The sequence below is a fragment of the Phyllobates terribilis genome, unplaced genomic scaffold (genome assembly GCF_046119375.1).
Source record: "Phyllobates terribilis strain yellow unplaced genomic scaffold, ASM4611937v1 Scaffold_3__8_contigs__length_932513732, whole genome shotgun sequence".
Classification (NCBI taxonomy): Eukaryota; Metazoa; Chordata; class Amphibia; order Anura; family Dendrobatidae; genus Phyllobates; species Phyllobates terribilis.
This window is the reverse complement of record NW_027362763.1, coordinates 58,550,357-58,571,382: the sequence shown is the minus strand read 5'-3', so window position 1 is coordinate 58,571,382 and position 21,026 is coordinate 58,550,357.

The window sequence follows — 21,026 nt, the reverse complement described above, 5'->3', positions numbered from 1 at the left end:
GAACTCCAGTTTTTAGGCTTCCTGGTTTCAGCGTCCGGTTTTCGTATGGACCCTGGGAAAGTGCGGGCAGTTCTTGAGTGGGATCTGCCAGAGAATCTTAAGGCACTACAACGTTTCCTGGGGTTTGCTAATTAGTACCGGAAGTTCATTCGTAATTTCTCGTCCATGGTTAAACCTCTCACAGACATGACAAAAAAGGGGACAGATTTTTCTAGGTGGTCTGACAAGGCTTGTCAAGCTTTCTCCTCCTTGAAAAAATGTTTTGCCTCGGCACCCATACTCATTCAACCTGATGCGTCATAGCCATTCATTGTAGAGGTAGACGCTTCCGAGGTAGGGGTGGGAGCAGTATTGTCACAAGGTTCGTCCCCTGGTAAGTGGCATCCGTGCGCCTTTTTCTCTAAAAAATTGTCGTCCGCTGAGAGGAATTACGATGTCGGCAATAGGGAACTCTTGGCCATTAAGTTAGCTTTTGAGGAGTGGCGCCATTTTTTAGAGGGGGCAGTCCATCCGGTCACCGTCATCACCAATCACAAGAACCTGCTTTATCTGGAGTCCGCAAAACGTCTGAATCCCAGACAAGCCAGGTGGTCTTTGTTTTTTACCAGGTTTAATTTTGTTGTTACATATCGTCCTGGGTCAAAAAATGTGAAGGCGGATGCCTTATCTCGTAGTTTCCCTGGGGCCGGAAATACGGATGATCCGGTTCCTATCCTTCAAGAGGGGGTGGTGGTGTCGGCAGTATGCTCTGAGCTTGAGGAGGAGGTATTGGAGGCTCAGGCGGATGCCCCTGTTGGACCTCCAGGGAGACTGTTTGTTCCAGATCAGCTACGACAAAAGGTGATCGAGGCACACCATAACTCAGCTTTGGCAGGACACCCAGGGAGTAAAGCAACTGTGGATCTCCTCTCGCGTCGGTTTTGGTGGCCTAACTTACATAAGGAGGTGGTAACTTTTGTTGCGTCCTGTGGGGTTTGTGCGCGCTCTAAGACCCCACATACCCGTCCGTCTGGGGCCCTCTTACCTTTGAAGATCCCGGAGCGTCCTTGGACTCATCTGTCTATGGACTTTATTACGGACCTCCCGCCGTCTTCGGGTAAAACGGTCATACTCGTTGTAGTGGACAGGTTCAGCAAGATGGCACATTTTATCGCTCTTCCTGCTCTTCCTAATTCTAAAACTCTTGCGCAGGTGTTCATTGGGGAGATTGTGAGGCTTCACGGGGTACCCTCCGATGTGGTGTCAGATCGGGGGTCTCAGTTTGTGTCCAAATTCTGGAAGGCATTTTGTACACGGCGAGGGATGCATTTATCGTTCTCATCGGCTTTTCATCCTCAGACCAATGGTCAGACGGAACGTATGAACCAGAGCTTGGAGACATATCTCCGGTGTTTTGTGTCAGAGAACCAGGAGGACTGGGCTTCTTTCTTACCTCTGGCAGAGTTTGCTCTTAATAATAGGCGGAGCGAGTCCACTGGTAAGTCCCGGTTTTTTGGGGCATATGGTTTTCACCCCCAGTTTTGTACTTTCAGTAGGGGGGGCTCTTCGGGGGTTCCTGAGGAGGAACGATTTTCCTCATCACTCGCTTCAGTATGGAGAGGGGTGCTGAAGAATCTGAATACTATGGGGAACCGATACAAACGTATGGCTGATAGGAGGAGAGTGTCTGGTCCGGACCTAAGTGTGAACGATCGGGTATGGTTGTCTACCAGGAATATAAAACTTAAGGTTCCCTCCTGGAAACTGGGTCCCAGGTTCATCGGGCCGTACAGGATCAGTTCTATAATTAATCCGGTGGCATTCCGTCTTGACCTCCCCCCTACGTTTAAAATTCACAACGTGTTCCACAGATCGTTGCTTAAGAGGTATGTGGCGCCGGTGATACCGTCACCTTTACCTCCCCCTCCTGTGGTGGTCAATGGTAACTTGGAGTTCCAGGTATCGAAGGTCATCGATTCACGCTTTAATCGCCGGTCCCTTCAGTACCTGGTTCATTGGAAGGGGTATGGTCCTGAGGAGAGGATGTGGGTTCCTGCGTCGGATATTAACGCAGACCGATTAGTTCGGGCCTTCCACACGACTCACCCGGATAAACCTGGCCCTGAGGGTCCGGAGGCCCCTCGTAGAAGGGGGGGTACTGTCACGGGTGTGTCGCCACGAAGATCGTCACGATTACACAGCCTGACTTCTCGCAGCTGAGATTTTGGTGTTTTGTGTTTTTCGGCAGTGAGGGAGTTAACTCTCTCTCTCTGTGCTAGATGAGGTTCAGCCTCGCCCAGCTGCAATCAATGCTGCAGTAGTAGGACTCCTTCATATGCCTGCCAGTCTGTTAGGGAAGTGTCGGTGAAAGCATTTCATACAGACTAACAGAGCGGATCGTGGTATTTTGGAGTTCTAAGCTAAGTGTATTTGGTGTGGCTTTTCCCTTCCTCGCTTTATCATTTATCTCCTTTCCCGTTGGTGTTCCCTCTGTAGTTGTGGTGTAGTTTTTGTATGCAAGGAGGCTTTTGGTTTGACCTTGTACTGTCTCGTTCGTCTAAGTACTGAGTGTTGGCATATTATTTCCTGTCCCCTATTGTTGTGATCGGGGTCCTTCTCAGGACTAGATTACTGAGATGCAGGGATCCTCAGGAGGTAGGGGTTACGCTGGCGGCCTGGACCTCTGAACCTTTAACAGTACCTCCAGGTAGAGGGATTAGTCAGGGCCCCAGCTTAGGGTCAGCTTAGGCCCCCTACCTCCAGTATACAGAGACAGCGTGACACACACCCCTAATGCGTCCTCAGCCTATTGCTGTCCGTCACTGAATATTTAAATCAGCTTCACCTGGAAGCTGGTGCCTGAGCAACGCTATCGTTCAGTGTGCTGTCTTACTCTGAATGTGCCAGGTCCTATTCTGTGTTTTCTTGCCTGCCTGTCTGCCTTCCTGTAGGCTGTATTTCCAGACCTGTCTGAACACGCTCCTAGCCTGTTCGTCCCGCCCTCTGGGGGCCGCATACCCAGACTCGCTCCTGTATCCCACTGCAGTAACAGTTCCTGTCTGAACTGTCTCCTAACCTGCTTCCTGTTTCTCCCTATGTCTGTACCTTCCCTTTCTCCTGCATTGTCTGAACCAGCACTTGGCTTTACCTTGGCTCGTTCCTGTATTTGTTGCAGTAACAGTTCCTGTCTGAACTGTCTCCTAACCTGCTTCCTGTTTCTCTATGTCCGTACCTTCCCTTTTTCTGCAGAGTTTGAACCTGCACCTAACTCCTACTCGTTGTCGCTGTATTTCCATTTGTGAGTTTAGATTTCACTCGCTACTTCATTGCAAGTATCTTGTGTGTATCTGGTTCTGCCTTTCCCTTCCTGTCTGTTCCGTGTGAACGGAGCCCTGTCCCCTCTGCTCTGCCTTTGCTCACCGCTCTGGCGGTTCTTGCCTGCCCTACCTTGCTCACCGCTCTGGCGGTTCTTGCCTGCTCTGCCTTGCTCACCGCTCTGGCGGTTCTTGACTGCTCTGCTTGCTCACCGCTCTGGCGGTTCTTGACTGCTCTGCCTTGCTCACCGCTCTGGCGGTTCTTGACTGCTCTGCCTTGCTCACCGCTCTGGCGGTTCTTGACTGCACTGCCTTGCTCACCGCTCCAGGCGGTCTCACTCTGCTCTGCCTTTCCTCGCCGCTCCAGGCAGTCTCACTCTGCTCTGCCTTTGCTCACCGATGCAGGCGGTCTCACTCTGCTCTGACTTTGCTCACCGCTCCAGGCGGTCTCGCTCTGCTCTGACTTTGCTCACCGCTCCAGGCAGTCTCGCTCTGCTCTGCCTTTGCTCACCGCTCCAGGCGGTCTCGCTCTGCTCTGCCTTTGCTCACCGCTCCAGGCGGTCTCACTCTGCTCTGCCTTTGCTCACCGCTCCAGGCGGTCTCGCTCTGCTCTGCCTTTGCTCACCGCTCCAGGCGGTCTCGCTCTGCTCTGCCTTTGCTCACCGCTCCAGGCGGTCTCGCTCTGCTCTGCCTTTGCTCACCACTCCAGGCGGTCTCGCTCTGCTCTGCCTTTGCTCACCGCTCCAGGGGGTCTCGCTCTGCTCTGCCTTTGTTCACCGCTCCAGGCGGTCTCGCTCTGCTCTGCCTTTGCTCACCGCTCCAGGCGGTCTCCCTCTGCTCTGCCTTTGCTCACTGCTCCAGGAGGTCTCACTCTGCTCTGACTTTGCTCACTGCTCCAGGAGGTCTCGCTCTGCTCTGCCTTTGCTCACCGCTCCAGGCGGTCTCGCTCTGCTCTGCCTTTGCTCACCACTCCAGGAGGTCTCGCTCTGCTCTGCCTTTGCTCACTGCTCCAGGAGGTCTCGCTCTGCTCTGCCTTTGCTCACCGCTCCAGGCGGTCTCGCTCTGCTCTGCCTTTGCTCACCACTCCAGGCAGTCTCGCTCTGCTCTGCCTTTGCTCACCGCTCCAGGGGGTCTCGCTCTGCTCTGCCTTTGTTCACTGCTAAAGGCTGTCTCGCTCTGCTCTGCCTTTGCTCACCGCTCCAGGGGGTCTCGCTCTGCTCTGCCTTTGTTCACCGCTCCAGGCGGTCTCTCTCTGCTCTGCCTTTGCTCACTGCTCCAGGGGGTCTCGCTCTGCTCTGCCTTTGCTCACCGCTCCAGGCGGTCTCGCTCTGCTCTGCCTTTGCTCACCGCTCCAGGCGGTCTCGCTCTGGTCTGCCTTTGCTCACCGCTCCAGGCGGTCTCGCTCTGCTCTGCCTTTGCTCATCGCTCCAGGCAGTCTCGCTCTGCTCTGCCTTTGCTCACCGCTCCAGGCGGTGTCGCTCTGCTCTGCCTTTGCTCACCGCTCCAGGCGGTCTCCCTCTGCTCTGCCTTTGCTCACCGCTCCAGGCGGTCTCGCCCTGCTCTGCTTGTCTATCGCATCTGCGGTTCTGTTCCTGAGTCCCAGTCTGTACTGGACCTTATCCAGTCTGTGCTCCAACCTGCTAGTGCCTCCCTGTCGGCACTCCAGCCATGCTTGCCAGTACCCCCTGCCTGCATACCAGTCATGCTTACCAGTGCCCGCCTGTCTGCATACCAGATGTGCCTGCCTATACCCACCAGTCAGTGTGCCAGCCTAACCTGCCTGTTCCTGTATTCTCCGGTGTGGGTCAACAGTCGTGTCCGGCGTCTGACTTGGAGTAGCACTTGGTCCCTCTGCTCGGTTCCTCCCTGGTGCACTGGCGTCGTTAGCCATTGTGCGACCTTGGTCGGATCGGGTAGATACTTAGTTACGCCACTCCAGGCACTCTCTGGTTCATGGTCCAGTGGGATCACTAAACACGCACACGCCAGTCAGTCCGGGCGTGTGCATAACAGTTTGCTCAGGCCATGGTTCCCGTTGAGCCCACGGCCCTTCGCTCTCAGACATTTTGAATCCGTGTCCAGCGAATACGTGCATTAAAAATAAATAATTTTTTTTTTTTCTCTAGCTATGGCCCAGGCGTATTACGCACCAGTCCAAATGGAGCTATCGGCACTCTATCCTGCGGATCCACCACGGTACTATGGGAACCCAAAACGTAGTTGTGCATTTGTGGAGCAATGCATGCTGCAGTTCCAGTTCTATGCTCACTATTTTCTCACCGATCGGGTTAAAGTGGGATTTATGATGTCCTACCTAGCGGGTGATGCCTTTAAATGGATCACCCCCCTATGGGAAGCAAGGGATCCTATCGTCTTTGACCTGCAGGCCTTTCTGGTGGCCTTTCTAATGGTCTTCGACGACCCAATCCTGGGGACTCTGCTGAAGCTGCCCTTCCCAGTGTCCCGGAGCAGCCCCGATGGGTGATGTGTGTGGGTAGCTCACCAGTTCTCCTGCCCGAAGAGACTGCCCACCCAGAAACCAGACTGAAGATGGTCCCCAGGCAGGAACTCTCCATCTTTAATGAATCTGGCGATACGTCCATCGAGGCGGAGGATACTTCCAAGTCTCTGCACCTCTCTGACCAGGCGGAGAACCTCCAGTTGCCTCCTGAATCCTCCGGGATACCACCTGATGGCAAATGGAGAGAGACTTTCCTAAACCCGGTGCCCGATACTTCGCCCGCTCCGTCCAGTGAGCTTGTCAACAGGTACCTCAAATCAGTGGTTACCAGCGAGTCTCCGCACCCCTCCAACCAGGCGGAGGACCTCCAGTTGTCTCCTGAACCCTCCGGGATGCTAGCTGATAGAAAATGAACAAAGACTTTCTTACACTCTATACCTGGTGCTTTGCCCACTTCATCCAATGAGCAGGACCAAGTGCTATACCAAGCTATGGTTACCCCTGAGTCTCTGCACCCCTCCAACCAGCCGGAGGACCTCCAGTTGTCTCCTGAATTCACCGGGGTGCTATCTGATAGTAAATGGAGAGAGACTTTTCTGTGTGCTGTTCCCGGTATTTCACCCATTTCTTCTGTTGCTAAGGATGGCTTGATGGGAGGAAGCATCCTAGCTACCAAGATAACGAGACCAGGTTCGTTTCCTCTGGTGGACAGAAGAGGTAGTCCTCTTGAAGAGAAGGATTGGCCTCCAAATTCTCTGCAGAACACCCTTGCAGGCTTGAAGAAGAGGGGGCTTAAAGGGGGGGTACTGTAACATACCTGGTGGCGTTCTTGCATAGTGCTCCATCCCCCACTATGCAAGATCGCAAACTTGATCACCAGTCCAGTCTGCTAGCCTGGCTTCTTTCCATGCTGTCTGCTAGCCTCTGTTCTGGCTGCTTAAGGGCGGCGCCCGATCTCTTCCTGCTTCTTGTAGCTGCTGTGGGCACACCCCTAATGCGTCCTCAGCCTATTGCTGTCCGTCACTGGATATTTAAACCAGCTTCACCTGGAAGCTGGTGCCTGAGCAACGCTATCGTTCAGTGTGCTGTCTTACTCTGAATGTGCCAGGTCCTATTCTGTGTTTTCTTGCCTGCCTGTCTGCCTTCCTGGAGGCTGTATTTCCAGGCCTGTCTGAACATGCTCCTAGCCTGTTCGTCCCGCCCTCTTGGGGCCGCATACCCAGACTCGCTCCTGTATACCACTGCAGTAACAATTCCTGTCTGAACTGTCTCCTAACCTGCTTCCTGTTTCTACCTATGTCCGTACCTTCCCTTTCTCCTGCATTGTCTGTGTGCTGTAATGCAGCAGCTGGTGGCATTACTGTAATGGTCCAGGGTGTGTTTTGGCTGACCATGTACCTCCCCCTCAGGTGACTGATCACATGACTGTGACATCAGCACAGGTCCTGTGCACACAGAAGGTCTGATCACATGACTGTGACATCAGCACAGGTCCTGTGTGTGCACTGGAGGATATATAAATCTTTGTGCTTTTGAAACAGGGTGTAAAAGGCGTGAGGCCAGTTCCCCATGTGCGGGACGCCATGAGAGTGTGAAGCCTGGTGAAGCCTGAAAGGCAGAGGCTGGATCCTTGTGTGTAAGAGATGCCAGTAGCTTTGGAGGGCTAGAGGCTTGGAAGGCAAGAGTGCTGGAATGCAGAGGCTGGATGTTATGTGTGAAAAAATACCAGTAGCCTTTGAAGGTACGAGGGCTGGAGACCCCTATCTGGGAAGCCGTAAAGCCACAGCTAAAACCCGGCAAAGGTAAAAACACTGCTTGATGTGGACATTTATATTGTTACCTTGCTGAAGGCTGTATCTGGAGCCAAGTGGACATATCTGTCACTGGAAAGGCTCTTGGACATTATATGTGTAATATGTCGGCGAGCCACTGAGATGGACTCGGTTATGAGCGGTTTATGATAAATAATAAACTGCTGGATTGTGAAATACCAGAAAGGCGTTGCATGTGTGTAACATACCTGGTGGCGTTCTTGCATAGTGCTCCATCCCCCACTATGCAAGATCGCAAACTTGATCACCAGTCCAGTCTGCTAGCCTGGCTTCTTTCCATGCTGTCTGCTTGCCTCTGTTCTGGCTGCTTAAGGGCGGGGCCCGATCTCTTCCTGCTTCTTGTAGCTGCTGTGGGCACACCCCTAATGCGTCCTCAGCCTATTGCTGTCCGTCACTGGATATTTAAACCAGCTTCACCTGGAAGCTGGTGCCTGAGCAACGCTATCGTTCAGTGTACTGTCTTACTCTGAATGTGCCAGGTCCTATTCTGTGTTTTCTTGCCTGCCTGTCTGCCTTCCTGGAGGCTGTATTTCCAGGCCTGTCTGAACATGCTCCTAGCCTGTTCGTCCCGCCCTCTGGGGGCCGCATACCCAGACTCGCTCCTGTATACCGCTGCAGTAACAGTTCCTGTCTGAACTGTCTCCTAACCTGCTTCCTGTTTCTCCCTATGTCCGTACCTTCCCTTTCTCCTGCATTGTCTGAACCAGCACTTGGCTTTACCTTGGCTCGTTCCTGTATTTGTTGCAGTAACAGTTGATGTCTGAACTGTCTCCTAACCTGCTTCCTGTTTCTCTATGTCCGTACCTTCCCTTTTTCTGCAGAGTCTGAACCTCCACCTAACTCCTACTCGTTGTCGCTGTACTTCCGTTCGGGAGTTTAGCATCCACTCGCTACTTCATTGCAAGTATCTTGTGTGTATCTGGTTCTGCCTTTCCCTTCCTGTCTGTTCCGTGTGAACAGAGCCCTGTCCCCTCTGCTCTGCCTTTGCTCACCACTCTGGCGGTTCTTGCCTGCTCTGCCTTGCTCACCACTCTGGCGGTTCTTGCCTGCTCTGCCTTGCTCACCGCTCCGGAGGTTTTTGCCTGCTCTGCCTTGCTCACTGCTCCGGCGGTTCTTGCCTGCTCTGCCTTGCTCACCGCTCCGGCGGTTCTCGCTCTGCTCTGCCTTGCTCACCGCTCCAGGCAGTTCTCATTCTGCTCTGCCTTTGCTCACCGCTCCAGGCAGTTGTCGCTCTGCTCTGCCTTTGCTCACCGCTCCAGGCGGTTCTCGCTCTGCTTTGCCTTTGCTCACCGCTCCAGGCGATTCTCGCTCTGCTCTGCCTTTGCTCACCGCTCCAGGCGGTTCTCGCTCTGCTTTGCTTGTCTACCGCATCTGCGGTACTGTTCCTGAGTCCCAGTCTGTACTGGACCTTATCCAGTCTGTGCTCCAACCTGCTAGTGCCTCCCTGTCGGCACTCCAGCCATGCTTGCCAGTACCCCCTGCCTGCCTACCAGTCATGCTTACCAATGCCCGCCTGTCTGCATACCAGCCGTGCCTGCCTATACCCACCAGTCAGTGTTCCAGCCTAACCTGCCTGTTCCTGTATTCTTCTGTGTGGGTCAACAGCTGTGTGCGGGGTCTGACTTGGAGTAGCACCTGGTCCCTCTGCTCGGTTCCTCCCTGGTGCACTGGCGTCGCTAGCCGTCGTGCGACCTTGGTCGGATTGGGTAGATACTTAGTTACTCCCCTCCAGGCACTCTCCGGTTCATGGTCCAGTGGGATCACTAAACACGCACATGCCAGTCAGTCCGGGCGTGTGCATAACAATGTGTGCTTTAGTTGACTCGGTGAAGCGAGTGTCCCCCAGCATGATGACTAGCGCTGCCTTACAATGTATATGCCTGTGGGTGCGTGTATATGCCTGCGGGTGCGTGTATATGCCTGCGGGTGCAGGTGTGTATATGCCTGCTTGTGCGTCTATATGTTCTGCACCTCACCCAGAGGTGTGGTGTGTCCTTCTCTCATTTAAGGAGGGAGTGCTTCCCGGAACACCCAACACCCGCATTCAACTCTACACTACTCCAGGCCGGCTGGAAGGGCAAGATGCACTGTGTTTCTGCTGAGCCCTGTCCCTGGCTGGAGTGGGTGGAACCAAAGAGAGGGGGAACCAGTATTGGGTAAGGGTGGAGGATGTAGAGGTGGGGAGCACCATGATAGGAGGTATATAAAGTGAAGCCATTTTAGGGTGGCAGGAGTGAGAGTGAGTGTGATTCAGTGAAAGTAGAGGAGGGGAGCAGAGTCTCTTCAGGAGCTCTGCTCCAGAAAGGGGCCTAGTAATAGAGGCCCAGGAGGGGAGCAGAGGAGAAAGGCTCCGTTAACATAAGGGATCCCAGGGGGTACGGTGAGTGCAGGATGGCACCCGTATGCCCGAGTCTGCCAAGTGTCAGAGGGATCAGGCCCCAAGAAGGGAACCGGGCCTTGGACCAGCCGTGTTACTCCAGGTCTCGGCTGGAAAACTGGAGGCTTCTGCACTTCCATGGTGCAGTTGCCACAGCCTCACCCTAGTCACCGTGAAGGGCATCAAGTAGGTCCGGGAACTCCAGGTTGCCCAGAGGGACTTCAGAGAACCCGATTGGGACTGTGTGTGGGGAAGCGCAGGGCAGGAGGGAGAAGACGCAGCCCGGGAAGTTGGTCTAGTAAGGAACATAAGGAAAGCGGGGTTCCGTTAACCGCTCCTGATATACTTGAGAAAAAGTGCTGGACCCCTCATCTGGTAGACGCAGCGCAACGCGGGAGGCTGACACCCATACAGTGTACCTGAGGAACTTGAACATAACTGTGAGTAAACTCGGATGACTGCACTCCGCTGCCTCCGTCAGTTATTTCCGCTGCGCCATCTCTCCTGCACCACAAGCACCCGCATCACCATCATCTATTCTACACTGCCCTGGGGACTGCTCCACCTGTGGGGAGCCGTTCCAACCTGCCTGCATGTGTGTACAGTGTGTGTGTAAATGCCTGCATGTGTGTACAGTGTGTGTCTAAATGGCTGCATGTGTGTACAGTGTGTGTGTATATGCCTGCATGCGTGTGTGTACAGTGTATGCCTGCATGTGTTTGTGTGTATGTATTTGAGTGCCTGCATGTCTACGTGTGTATTTGTGTCTTCACACGTGTGTGCGTGCTTCCCTGTGAGTCTGCATTTTTGTGTGTGATTGTCTGAGTATGTCTGAGCATGACTGCGTGTGCATTTCTGTGAGTGCTTGCCTGCGTGTGCACGTGTCCCCATTTCTGTGAGCATGTGTATCTGTGTGTGTATATTAGGGCTCTTTCACATATCCTGATATTTACGGTACTGGAGATATCCGTGTCCACTATTGTGTCATCCGTGTGACACGTACCAGCGCTTGGGAATCAGTGTACAGTTAGCGCTGTTCCCAAGAGCCGGGTGCTGAGCGCTGCCCTCATCATAGATCCCTGCCGGCGCTGCGATCAGCAGGGTCAATGATAAGAGTAGTAGTCTATTCCTGCCGTGTCCAACTATAAAAATAGGAATAAAATAAAAAAATCTTTTTACTCACCTCTCCTAGGTGTCACCCACTGTAATCCGTGCGAGCGGTCACGCCGAGGAGAATGACTCCTGCAGCAAGCGGGCCCCGGAGCTGCGCTCAGTGATTAATAGGGCACCCCTTGTTGTGTAGCTCCAGGGCCCACTCGCTGCAGGAGTCGTTCTCCTCGGCGTGAGCGCTCGCACAGATTACAGCGGGTGACACTTAGGAGAGGTGAGTATAAGTTTTTTTTTATTTTATTCCTATTTTTACAGTTGGACACGGCGGGAGTAGACTACTACTCTCATCATTGACCCTGCTGCCGCTGAGCGCTGTCATCAGTGTGCGGGACATTTTGCGGGAGGTGTTGCAGGTAAAAACATTCATTTGAATGGGTCTATGTGTACCAATGTCTCTGGTATGTGTGGAAACTGTCATCGCATGTACTCAAGTGTGAAAGAGCCCTTAGTATGTGTCTGTGTGCTCTTGTTTTCGTGTGTATAAGTGCGCTTCTGCATGTCTGTGTGCTCTTCCGAAGATTTATTATATTTGGGGAAGAGATGGGAGAGAAATTTTAGGAGACAGAATGGGGAGATGTGTGAAGAAACAGTATGGTGAACCAGAGGAGGGGTGGGAATGAGTGCAGGAACAGAATGGGGAAGGGGGATGTGTGAGGAAACAGTATGGAGAGTGGGGGAATAGTGTGAGGAAACAGTATGGAGAGTGGGGGAATAGTGTGAGGAGACAGTATGGAGGGAGAAAAGTGTGAGGTAACACAGCACAGAGACTAGGTAGTGTGGGGGAAGGAATGGAGATTCGGCAGTATGGGGGAAACAGTGTGAGGGCACAGAAAGGGGGGAACAGTATGCTGAGGAAGGGGGAGTGTGATGAAGGGGCACAGTATAGAGACTGGGCAGTATAGCGGGGACACAGTGTGAGAGGACAATGTGAACAGGGGGCCCAGTATGGTAAGGAGAGGACAGTGTGGAGAGCAGGTACCACAAGAGGGGTAGAGTGTATGTCATGTTTTGTGCAGGGAGCATTGTAAGAGTTAGGTTTATTCAGGGGCTCAGTGTAGATATTTTTATTCAGGAGCATTATAATCTTTAAGGGCATCGTGTGGGGATGTGCTGCAGAAGACCGGAGAAGATGGAAGTCTGCAGAGACGAGATGTGGATGAGAAAACTCATCATGGAGACTGGACAAGAGGAAGAAAAGAAAGAGAACAACTCTAATCAGAGAAGACGTCTCAGGTAAGATCCCTGGATGTAAATGTAGCACCCTGAGGATTCGGCTGCTACAGGGGTATTGCACCTCAGCCAGAGGTGTGGTATTCCACTCCCGGGTAAGGATGGAGTGTGGAACTGAGCTCAGTAGGCTGCATGCACTACACACATCCCATTTCCGGGGGACAGACCAATGGTACTCCCACTAGAGAAATGTGCAGGTACGACAGTGTCTGTCCCTGGCTGGAGTGGGAGGGGGGTGGAACATCCCAGTAGTGTAGGGGCAGATAGGGGGAGCAGTCTGGGTAGTGCTAGGAGCTCATTGGGTGCTGGTCACCTGAGCTCACACATAGAGGGAGTATATAAGGTGGGCACCATCTTAGGACAGGGTCTTTTGTAGAGGTTTGGTCAGTCTGTCAGAGTGTAACCTGAGGAGCAGAGCAGAGAAGCTCAGCCAGCTCCAAGGCCCAGAGAGAGAGAGGAGAAAGAAGGACCCAGAGGGGGAGAAGAGAGAACTCCAAGATCCCAAAATTAGACCAGAGGGTGAAGAGTTGGCACAAGGGTACCGGATCCCAAGCTGGTGGAGGGCACTAATCCTCAGCCAGAGACCGGAGGTCGTGGGCAGGATCTGCCACGACCACCCACTAAATCCACCCGGAAGGCAGACCAAGAATAGGGTCAGGGAACCCAGAGACAAGGGTTTACCAACAAGAGGCCCGAGGGAGCCGGACTTAGGTGGATCCCTGGTGGGGAAGGCCAGAGAGAAGGACAAGTCAGAAAGGGAGCTCAGGACCACGCTCCAGAATCACCTGGGGGTTGGCCGAGTCCAGGACCTGGTGGACGCAGCACGGCTCGGGTGGTCACTCAAGGCCGGAGTGACCAACACAAAAGCAGTAAGTAAAACCCTGAACTGCACAGCCCGACTCGGAGTCTTATTACCACTCTCACTGCACCACCACAACCACCACCCTCTACAACTGACCCCCTGAGGCTATACCCCTCCCGTTGGGGGTTATACTACCTGAGCTGCACACACACCACCAGCCTCAGCGGACCCTGCTGCAGCGGCGGCCGTAGTGACCGCAAATCAACGGGTGGCGTAGTCGACACTAAAGAACATCCAGCAACATCTGTAGGACTGCCACACACTGAGCTTGACACCCTGGGCACGGACCGGGTCACCGCCACTCGGAGACTACAACCCCCATCTGATCCGGCTCCGGGTATCCCCCAAACAACACTGGCCCAGGGGGCGCGTCATAAATGTTCATTTGTGATCCTGCCTGTGTCTCATCAGTACTGTGGTTCCTGTATGGTCCGCAGTCTGATGATGACTGATAACTCCCAGTATCTCTATTGTTAATTACATACTGGGAGTTGTAGGTTTATGCGATACAAAGATATATGGGGCTGACCTGACATTACAAATGGTGGTGGTTCAGATGATGTATTCATGTACTGATGTGTTTGTGCGCGTCTGCGTATCTGGAATAGTATGTATTTTGTAAGATGCGTGTATGTAACTGTGCATTGTGGTGTGTAATAACATTCATATGCTTGAGGCACCTTTACTAAATCTATTAGGTCTCTTTCACATGTGTTAGGGAATTCCATTTGTCTTTCCACATTTAGGAACAGACAAGTGAAATTTGCTAACCTTGTCATAACCATAGGGTTGTACTTGTATGGAGCGGGTTCAGGAGCTGAGCCTGCTCCATACCGGGCAGATGTCGGCTGTGTTACATAGCCGGCGTCTGCCTGTAACAGCAGTGATCAGAGCTCGCCTTGATTGCTGCTGTTTTGAGTATTTAAGTGCCCTTTTCAATCACTGACAGCGGCATTTAGATAGCACAATGCCCGGTGCATGCAGTCACCTGTTCCCTTCAGCCCCTGTGACGCAGTTGCAGGTTGCTGTTCGGTTTCCAGTAGTGCTGAGTGAGCGTGGTCGGATAAGAGACATTACAGTCACCGAGAACTACAAAGTGAGCGTGCTGCAATAACGTCTGGCACCTTCATTGTGACACTTCCATGGAGCCCAACCTCAGGCTAAGCTTCATTGAATGATTAACATGGCAGCAGCACCTGGCAACTAGTGCTGAGTGAGTGTGGTCGGATAAGGTGTGATCCCAGCATGCTCGGGTGTTATCCGAGTATCTTGTAGTGCTCTGCTAATATGCTCGAGTCCCTGCGGTAACATGTTTTGCGGCGGTAGACAGAAGCAACACATGCAGGGATTACCTAACAAACCTGCAATTCTTGCATGTGTTGCGCCTGTCTACTACCGCAAAACATGCTACCCCGGGGACTCGAGCATAGTAACAGAGCACTACAAGATACTCAGATAACACCCAAGCATGCTGGGATCACACCTTATCTGACCATGCTCGCTCAGCACTAGTTGCCAGGTGCTGCTGCCATGTTAGTCATTCAATGAAGCTCAGCCTGAGGTTGGCCTCCATGGAAGATGTCACAATCAAGGTGCTGGACGTTATTGCAGCACCCTCACTTTGTAGTTCACGGTGACTGTAATGTCTCCCTCCTTGCACCGACCCTCTGACAGGAAGCGAGTGGCGGCAGGGAGAATAAAATGTAATTTTCTCCGTGTAGCCAATGCTTTTCCAATAAGCCGTCTAACCAGGCTTTAAACCCTATTTACCTGCAGATTACCCCTATATCTGCAGATAAATAGCGTTTTTCAAGGTGACAAGTTACCATTATAGAGACTCTGGCAGTATGGAATGACTGTTCGAACAAAGTCCTGCCGCTTGGTGCTCCACAGCGCGGCCAATCAATTAATTATAGTACATTATAGAAAAGCATAACAAGTAATAAAACCGTTTATGGTGGGCTGTAATGTGGGCCCCCAGAGTCAGTTCCCCTGGTGGGCCCTAGGCACCCCAGTCCGACCCTGTATGGAGTAGTTGCGCCCGGATGAGGAGAAGAGCTTGGAGAAGAAGCCACAGGTTACCATTCTCCAGGATGGAGTATTTCTGGGTGAGCACCGCTCCGGCTCCGGAGGAGGAAGCATCAACCTACAGGAAGAACTGCTTGTTGCAATCCAGATGGTGCAGCACAGAGGCGGAGGAGAAAGCTTGTTTTAGGGAGACGAAGGCCTCCTCCGCTTCGGAAGTCCATTCCTTGGGATTTGCTCCCTTAAGGGTGAGCGCGGAGATGGGAGCGGTCTGAAAGGAGAAATGAGGGATGAAGAGGCGGTAATAATTTGCGAAGCCCAGGAATGGCTGAATCGCCTTCAACCCCTCCGGTCGGGGCCATTTTAAGACGGCAGAAACCTTCTCGGGGTCCATCCGAAGACCAGTCTCGGAAATAATATATCCCAGGAATGGAAGGGAAGTCTGCTCGAAGAGACATTTCTCAAGTTTTGAGTAGAGACGATTCTGCCGGAGCCTTAGCAGAACCTGATGTACATTCCTTCGGTGTGTGGGCAGATCCGGAGAGAAGACCAAGATATCGTCCAGGTACACCACTACGCAAGAATACAAGAGATCACGGAAGATGTCGTTAACCAGCTCCTGGAAGACGGCTGGGGCATTACAGAGACCAAAGGGCATCATGCAGTATTCATAGTGACCATCCCGGGTGTTGAATGCCATCTTCCACTCGTCTCCCTGGCGGATCCAGACCAAATTGTACACCCCACGAAGATTGAGCTTGGTGAAGCTCCTTGCGCCTTTAAGGCGGTCAAACAACTCCGAGATTAGAGGCAGGGGGTACTTATTCTTGATGGTAATCTGGTTAAGACCCCTGTAGTCAATACACGTCCGAAGCGAGCCGTCTTTCTTTTTAACGAAGAAGAATCCTGCTCCAGCCGGGGAAGTAGATTTCTGGATGAATCCCCTTGCAAGATTCTCCTCGATGTACTCAGACATGGCTAGGGTCTCAGCCAGCAACAAGGGGTAGATACGCCCGCGGGAAGGAGAAGCACCGGGTACCAGGTCGATAGGGAAATCGTACGGCCTATGAGGTGGTAGTGTCTCAGCTTCCTTCTTGTCGAAGACGTCCGCATAGGACCAGTAGGGTGCCAGCAGACCAGGTAGATTAGCCGGAGTAGACGGAGGTTGAGCCGGACGAACCGGAACCAGGCAAGTCTCATGGCAATCCTGCCCCCAACGGAGCACCTCAGCAGATCGCCAATTCAGGACAGGTTCATGTCTCTGTAGCCAGGGTAGACCTAGCAAAAGGGAGTGAGAAAGTCCATATAGCACATGAAAGGAGATCGTCTCCGAGTGCAGCATTCCCACCTGAAGGGTTACAGGCTCTGTGACGAGCAAGATGGTCTGCAGAAGGAGTCTCCCATCCACGGAAGCGACTGCCAATGGTTCGGCCAGACGTTTAGTGGGAATTTGATACTGCTCCACAAGGGCCTGAGATATGAGATTCCCAGCGGCTCCGGAATCCAGGTGGGCGGTCTCAAAGAAGCGGATCTCACCACTGGAAATAGAAATGGATAGAGTCAAGGACGCAGAGGATTTACTCTTGCCTAGGATGACCTCTCCGAGCGATCCTAGACACTGGAGTTTCCCTTCTTCACCGGACAGGAACGGATCAGAAGCTCCTTACTGCCACAGTAGAAGCAGCTCCCCTTGGCTCGGAACATCTCATTGCGAGACTTGACCATCTTGGTCTGGTGAATCTGCATGGGTTCGGGCGAGCGTGCCCGGGGAATTGCTGGTTGGGAGGCAGGTTTCTGGAACACAGGAGGGAGACGAGGAAATCTTCTCTCCCGGGTTGTCACCTTAATTCGTTCCAAGAAACGGATGTCAATCCGGGTAGCTAGTGACACCAGGTCGTCCAGGATGGAAGGAATGTCCCAACGGGATAGATCGTCCTTGATCCGTCCGGAAAGACCCTTCCAGAAGGTGGACAAAAGGGCCTCGTTGTTCCAGGCAAGCTCAGATGCGAGAGTGCAGAAATGTATGGCATACTGGCCCACAGTGAGACTCCCTTGGTGGAGACGGAGAAGAGAGGAGGCAGTAGAAGTCTTTCGTCCGGGCTCATCGAAGACCTTCCGGAAGGCAGTGAGGAAAGCCGGAAGATCGGACACAAGGGGATCTCCTCTCTCCCATACTGGGTTTGGCTATGCCAATGCTTCCCCGGTGAGGTGAGACATGATGAACGCCACCTTGCCCCGGTCGGAGGGAAACTGATGTGCCAGGAGTTCAAAGTGCAGCGTGCATTGGTTTAGAAAACCCCGGCATAAGACGGGGTCACCACCAAAATGTGAGACGCAGAGAGCCGGGGACCAGGGGCGGATGTCATGGCACAAATAGGCTGAGGCGCCGCCGGAGCGGGTGCCGTTCGGCTCGAGACGGACACAGGTGGGATGGACAACGTGTCCAGGCAGGAGTTGACAGGCCGCAGGTAAGTCAGGATAGTTTCCTGCTGGGATCTCTGATGAGAAACCTCCTGGTACAGGTCAGAAAGCGAAGGAGTCTGGGGGCCACCGGGTTCCATGGCCCGTGCAAACTGTTACGGATCTGGGTGGTGGAACCTCTGTTCTGTGGTGCAAGGAGGGACCAGAGGGGCGTGACTAAGTATCTACTCGGCCAGACCAAGGTCGCACGGCGGTTCAGTCGACTCCGTGAACCAGGGATGGACTGAGCACAGGGACCAGGTGCCACTGTGGCACCGACCTTGTATGAGAGCAGGTGACTTCCACGAGACAGAAGGCTGGAACTGACCGGTACAGCGGATGAGCACGGCAGGCAGGCTGACGGGTGGTTCGGGTCGACAGGCAGGCTGATTCGGCTGATAGCCAGACGGGTGCTCTGGGTGGGCAAGCTGGCGGGCACAACAGGTAACAGGCAGGTGCTTCCAGGTAAGCAGGCAAGCGGGCACGGCCGGTAACACGCTGGTGCTTCCAGGTAAGCAGGCTGGCGGGCACAGTAGGTAACAGGCAGGTGCTTCAGGTAAGTAGGCTGGCGGGCACGGCAGGTATCAAACAGGTGCTTCCAGGTAAGCAGGCGGGCAAAGTCCATAGACAGATTAGCGGGCTGGACTGTAGGCAGACTGTCGGGCTGAAAAGTAGTCAGACTGGCGGACTGTACTGAAGAACAGACTGGCGGACAGGACTGACTTGCAGAGGACCTGAGGGCTGAAGCAAAGCAAGTATAACAAAGCAACAACCTTGCACGGGCACCTCCATATTGGAGGAGGTGCCTTTTATAGAGAAAATCCTCCGGCCATTGGCCGGGGACTTTTTAGGACGGCTCGCGCTGCCCCTTTAAGAGGGAGGGAGCGCGCGCGCACCCTAAGCACAGAGCCAGGGAAGCTGCGTGTACCAGCAGCCGCTGCAGGGAGGCCGGAAGACACCGGAGCAGGACCGCGGCGGTAAGGGGGACGGCGTCTTTGCCTGGCAGGGGGCAGAGACGCTGATGCTACAGATACATGGTGGGAGGGGGTTAACAAGAGGCTTTAAAACAGGGCCCAGACACTTTGCATTACTGACAGCAGGTGAAATGGAGCAGTAAGAGGAGATACCGGCATTCTGCTGCTTAGGCTTGAAGGGGAATAAAGCCTGTAATAACACAGCAGGGCAGGAGGTGGGTAGTGTTTATTTGGAGCTTAGACCCGGCTTCTGCATTCAGTGACACTTTCCCTAAACCGTGTGGGGTCATCTAATATTTTTATCATTAATATTATTATTACTATTATAAAGAGGCCCGAGGGAGCATTATTATTTTTAATTTAATAAAAAAGAACAGGTAGTCACTATTATTATCATTATTATAAGGAGGCCCATAAGGGACACTATTATTATAAGGAGGTCCGAGCCACACTATTAAAGGGAAACTGTCAGTAAGATCAACCCTCATAAGCCGTCTACATAAAGATGCAGGTCATAGAAAGTTGAATAGAGTGATGCCTTGATAGCCACGATTTGATGAATGTCTTAATCAGAGAAATCCACTTTTTTCTTAATATGTAAATGAGCTGTTAAGATCTATAGGCCGGACATAGATCTCCATGAGAATCTGCCTCCAGAGATTATTTTTAATGAAAGGAGTCATTTCCAGTGTGAGACATGTAATGACTGACCGTCTACACTCCTGATCTACATGTACCACAATGGTAACTACCTGTTCCATAGAAAGTAAGCTCTGGATGCAGATTCTCAGGGAGATCTATGTCTGGCCCATAGATCTTAACAGCTCATTTACATATAAAGCAAAATGTGGATTTCTATGGAATAAGACATCAGATGGCAGATATCAAGGTATCGGTTTCTTCATCTTTCTATGACCTAAATGCCCATATAGATGGCTTAGGAGGGTTGATGCTACTGTCAGATTCCCTTTAATATTATAAGGAGAACCAGAGGGGCACTATTATTATTATATGGTGGTTATTATTAATATTATAAAGAGACCTGATTGGCCACCCTTAAAAATTGGTATTATTGAGAGTAGTAAATTTTGATTTTCTCCATTGGTAGGCAGGGTCATATTTGTAATAAAGACCCCCATTTTTGGAAGTGGTTGTGGCAGAGCAACATGGGCCAGCGTGCTTCATATGCCAGGGTTGGATGCAGCCCTAGCCCCACATGCCCTGTTCCCACAGAAAGATATTTCTGTTAGCACTGGAATCTGAATTTCTTATTGATACAAAACGCTATAATTTTTATTGTGTATAACAGATATAACTAATTTATCTTACATAAAAAGACTAACTGTTTAGAAGACTAAAGCACCCATAGCGCTTTCCTCCTTGTCTGCATCTGGTACTGATGCTGAGCCTATATTGTTGCCTACTTAAGAGTTGCAAGGCAACTTCCTTATAAGGTAAGATGCCCCTTTAAGATTAGAACACAAGATTCCATTATGACATCACAATTAACCATCACTACTTCTACAAGTGTTTACACTCCTGTTGTCACTTTGACATTCCGGTGTCATTGCTGTTGGTGTGATAAGCCATATAGCTAGTCATATACTGACCGCGCTTGGATTACTTGAAATGTCTGGAATTCCTCCAGACAGACTTCAGGTGTTAGCACTACTCCAGGGGATTCTTACCACCTATGACCCTGACTTTGTGCTACCACTACCCGATGGCGTCCTCAGCTTCACTTACCGGCTGGTTATGGAGCTTGTGAGAGATTGCCTGACCAAATACCACCAAGGTTGTATAAGCTCAGAATATCTTGAGCATTTACAGAAGAACATCTGGACATTAGTACAGCAGGTAAGTAGCAGACAATCTGCACAAATTTTATATAATAATAATGGAAAATAATAATGGAATACAAGTTTAAGTTTAACCTGTGCCAAATACCCAGATAAGAATAGCCTGGAGTCAAAACAGGGCAATCAGGCTACATGACAAAGGAGAGGGTGGATCTAAAGGGTTAGTTGAATTAGGGGTGGGAAGGTCCTGGATGCGGAGGGAGGAGGGAATAGGATTGGTTAACCCTTTATGGACCACAAAATTTTTCATTTTTCCGCTCTCATTTTTTCCTCACTTTCTTTCAAGAGCCATAACTTTGTTATTTCTCCATTGGCATAGACATATGAGGGCTTGTTTTTTTGGGATGAGTTGCAGCTTTCAATGGCTCCATCCTATTTACCATACATTGTATTGAAACAAGGGGAAAAAAATTCCAATTGAGATGAAATGGTTCTTTGTGTCACTATATTCAGAGACCCATAACATTGTAATTTTTCTGTTGA